Genomic DNA, 4,653 nt, shown 5'->3' with positions numbered 1-4,653 from the left:
TACCCGGAACCACGTGATTCGCGCTGGCCAACCAGAGGCCTCGTAGCGCGGCGCGCGCACGCCGCCCCCGCCCCCTCAAGTCTCCGCACGCCGCCCCGTGACTCACGGCCTCCAATCGGCGACCCGATGCTTCCACGCATGCGCATAACCGGCCTCGGGCACCTCACTTTCTTCCGCTTGCGCCGCAAAACACCGTAGTTGATTCTTTGTTAGCCAATCGTCGTCCCTACGGTCAATGCCCCGCCTCGAAGTGCAACCTTTTTGGATCTTCCTCTACCAATCAGCAGCCCCTCCACTCGGGTTCTTCCCTCCCTGCGGGCTCCAGTCAGCTGACCGCTGGCCCTCACGTGACTCCTCCCGGCCCCTTGGGAAAATACTTCCCTCCCACTCCCGAGTTTGACAGTTCTCTCGCGCGGAACTCCGACTCCGGTTCCGGAGTCGCTCCCTTTTCTACGGAGGAAAGAAGCCTTTCTTGCGCCCTCTGCTGAAACTCGTTTGGGAAGGCGAATTAAGTGCTTGAGAGGGGAAACTAAACTGAGAAGAGGTTCTCTAACTCTGGTTTCATTAAAAAAAAAAAAGTTAGAGTGTGTTAAAAATTCAGATTCGAGCACACCTAGTATCCAGGGTGTAGTTTGTTTTTTAAACCCGAGTGAGGATATTTTTTCCATTGATTTTTTAAAAATATATTGTGGACGAAAGGGGCCACATGCTGACCTGACAAGCTCAGGAGAGGCCTGCATGGCAATTTTGCAGACCTAAAGTAACCACAAAGGATGGTCTGAAATTAAACCTTAATAAAAGCAGTTATGGTGGGCAGTTACGTCCTAAGCCGGACCGTAACTGAGCCTATCTGTCTTTTTGCATCTAAGATAACATCCTTGGGATGTCCTCGTAACTTGTGACTTCCCTTTTTCTGGAGCCCCTGGGGCACAACCAGGTGTGCTGGGTCCCAGGACAGAAACCACAAATTCCTTCATCATCATGTTAATTGTTCCTGCACCCACCTAAGTATGTGTCCATCATTTTACTTTTTATCCAATCCCAGGGGTTTCCCCCGCTTCGCTTAATCCCACCTCCTTAAATCTGTCACCAATGAATTTCATGTATAAATACGGATGTAACCCTGCCATTCTCCGGAGCACTCTCTCAATTCGTTGAGGTTCTGCTTCCCGGCATATGTCGACAGTTTGGCTCAAATAAACTCACAAAAATTATTTACAGGTTCCAATGGTTTTTTTACGTTAACAATATTTTTATTGATTTCAGAGAGAGGGAGAGATAGAAACATCAATGATAAGAAAGGATCATTGATCGGCTGCCTCCTGACACACCCTACTGGGGATGGAACCCACAACCCGGGCATGTGCCCTGACCAGGAATAGAACCATGACCTACTGGTTCATAGGTTGAGGCTGAGGGCGTGCAGGAGGCAGCTGATCCATGATTCTCTCTCACCATTGATGTTTCTCTCCCTCTCCCTTCCTCTCTGAAATCAATTTTTTAAAAATCTTTTAAAAAACTGTCCTCAAAAATAAAAAGTCTGAGAAACTGTCACAGCCACGAGAAGCCTAAGCAAACATAACTACTAAATGTATTGTGGTGTCCTGAGTGGGATTCTGGAACAGAAGAGGGACATGCAGTAAAAACTAAGGAAATAGGAATAAAGTGTGGACTTTAGTTAATATAACAAACACACAATACTAATGGGAGATGCTAATAATTGGGGAGATTGTGTGTGGGGATTTTGGGAAATTTCTGTACCATTTTCCCCAATTTCCTGTAAATCTAAAAACTATTCTAAGAAAACTTTTTTAGAAAAAAGTCAAGTTCCAGGGCCCTACCTCCAGTGATGCCAATTCTTACTATCAAGAATCTGTATTTTATTTTTACAGAACCCTCTCTCCCCAACCCCGATAATTAGAAAGCAGATAATCCAGGGACCACTAGTTGAGAAAACTGTTTCCTGGGTGTGAGGATGGGGCGTGGCTGAGAGGGCTAAGGCACACGAAACCTTCACCCCACTCTGTTCTTACATTTGAAGACTCTCCTGGGCCACCCACTGTGGCTGCCACTGGATTCTGCCCACAGATCGGGTGGGGGTCAATCTGGATGACCACACGCAGTTTCGGTTCTGCGTCTGTCCCAGCAGCACTATTATAAAAGCTCCCATTTGTTTTGAGCTGTTACATTTCAGGGTAATTTGTTATGTGGCAATAGACAACTAATACCACTCGACCCTGTTAAGCCAGTCTTTCATTTCTGGAGACATCGAGCTTAACTTGTGATTTAGGGTGGGATCCAGACAGTAACAGTACAGCCTGAGTGTTCATTAAATAGTAGCTTAGTTACGCCGAAACCGGTTTGGCTCAGTGGATAGAGAGTCGGCCTGCGGACTGAAAGGTCCCGGGTTCGATTCCGGTCAAGGGCATGTACCTGGGTTGCGGGCACATCCCCAGTGGGAGATGTGCAGGAGGCAGCTGGTCGATGTTTCTCTCGCATCAATGTTTCTAACTCTCTATCTCTCTCCCTTCCTCTCTGTAAAAAATCAATAAAAAATATATTAAAAAAAAATAGTAGCTTAGTTACGATGGAGCACCCTATCGAATACTTAATTTACATTTTCTCATTTAACAGACACAGGGGGGGGCCATTTTTCATCCCATTTCAAGAGTGGGGAAACTGAGGCTCAACTAGGGAAAGTGACTTGCTCAGGGTGACAGAGGAGGCAGAGTCAGGATGTAAGTTCTGATTCACCCGATGCCTGAGCCCTTTCCCTTAACCACAAGGCCCCAACCGCTTCACACTCCACTTCCGCCTCCACCTCCTCCCTCCTCCCCTCGAACATTTACTTAACTCTAATGTGGCCCCTCTGTGAAACCTCCTGACACTACCCTCCACCTTGCTCTCCCAGCTGGCCCCTGAGAACACAGCACGACTGTTAAAGACACAGACACGCTCCATGCAGTCAGCCCTCTGCGCTGTCCCTCTCCCCTTCTGAGTTAATGACATCTACTCGGCTGCTCAAGCCCAAACCTCCCACACCGGCCTCGATCCTTTCCTTATCTCCTCTCCCCGAGATGTGTGACCCATCAACAAGTCGGAGCCTACTCCTAAATGCATCCCGAATCCCAGCCGAGACCACCTCATCTTGCCTTAGGTCAGCGGTTCTCAACCTGTGGGTCGAGACCCCTTTGGCGGTCGAACGACCCTTTCACAGGGGTCACCTAAGACCATCCTGCATCTCAGATATTTAGATTACGATTCATAACAGTAGCAACATGACAGTTATGAAGTAGCAACAAAAATAATTTTATGGTTGGGTCACAACATGAGGAACTGTATTTAAAGGGCCAGAAGGTTGAGAACCACTGCCTTAGGGTCTCTACCTGCTCTCCGGGCTTCCAATCTTGCCTCCTACCACCTAAGAGCTTGCCCTTTGCCACGTCGTGGCCTGGAGTGCAGACCTCAGCCCCAGCAGCCTCCTCAGTGGGGCCTCCCTGGCCACCACCTAACACCATGGCCACCCCTGCCACTCCCAGGACCTGGCCCTGCTTTATTTTCTTCGTGCCACTTTGTGGTGGTCTGCCTACCGAGCAGTCCTTTCTGCTTCCTCTTCTTTTCCTGGCAAACAGAACTGCAGCAGCCAACTCGAGGGAACACACTGGTTTCCCCCAGTCCTGTGGCCATTTCCCTTCCCCGTGATTCCCAGGGATCAGTTTAGGAATAAGCCTGGGCTATAGTTCTGGCCCATGAGACATGCGGATGTTCTGCCGGGGACCGCCACAGCTTTCCTCACTCTTAAAAAGGGACACGGTGCCCGGCTGGCGTGGCTCAGTGACTGAGCGTGGGCCTATGAACCAGGAGGTCACAGTTTGATTCCCGGTCAGGGTACATGCCCGGAGTTGCTGGCTCGACCTCATTGATGTCTCTCTCTCTTTCTCCCTCTGTCTCTCTCTCTCCCTTCCTCTCTGAAATCAATAAAAAATATATTTAAATACATTTTTTAAAAGGGACCCAAGGGAGGGAGGGATGTGCTCTCTTCCCTGTGTGCATAGAGTTGATTCTCGCTCATTGTCTGTGGCTGCCCTCCCCTGGGGGAGCTTGAGCCGCTGGACCCACCACCCGACCTGACTGCTTAAACCTGTGCCGACAATTCTGTTACTTGCAGCCAAAAGCACACCTATGATCCATTTCTAAAATCTCCTTTTGGCTTGTTTATTTCTGCTGCCTTCCCGCGCCCACAATGTAAGCTGCATGGGGAGAGGGCCTTGCCCCCCTCTTGTGTCACCGCAGCCCGTCACACGCCTGGGCACTGTCAGGCACCCGCTAGGGCACGTGACTGCCGAGTGGAGGTCCGAGGCCCCCGCTCCTCCAGGGCCGGGGCTCAGCCACTCATCTCTGGGCTCCACAAGCGGCAGGGACGCGAAAGCCTCTCAGATCAAAGGTCCAGGGAAGCCAGAAGACAGCCGCTCAAGAACCCAATTTAATAAGATTTACACGTCGACACGTACAAAAAAAACTAACAATGTACAAGTCATTGCAAGACCAGGGGCTGAATCTGGAACGCAGAGAGAGCCCTGGAGGGCCCCCCACACAGTGCCATCTGAAGGTGTTTTCCCACTGATTCACTACATCTTGGCCATACCCAGCAAC

This window comes from Myotis yumanensis, unplaced genomic scaffold (genome assembly GCF_028538775.1).
Source record: "Myotis yumanensis isolate MYYU_CA2020_CCGP unplaced genomic scaffold, mMyoYum1.0.hap1 SCAF_23, whole genome shotgun sequence".
In the NCBI taxonomy this organism is placed as follows: Eukaryota; Metazoa; Chordata; class Mammalia; order Chiroptera; family Vespertilionidae; genus Myotis; species Myotis yumanensis.
Note: the sequence above shows the minus strand (reverse complement) of the source record.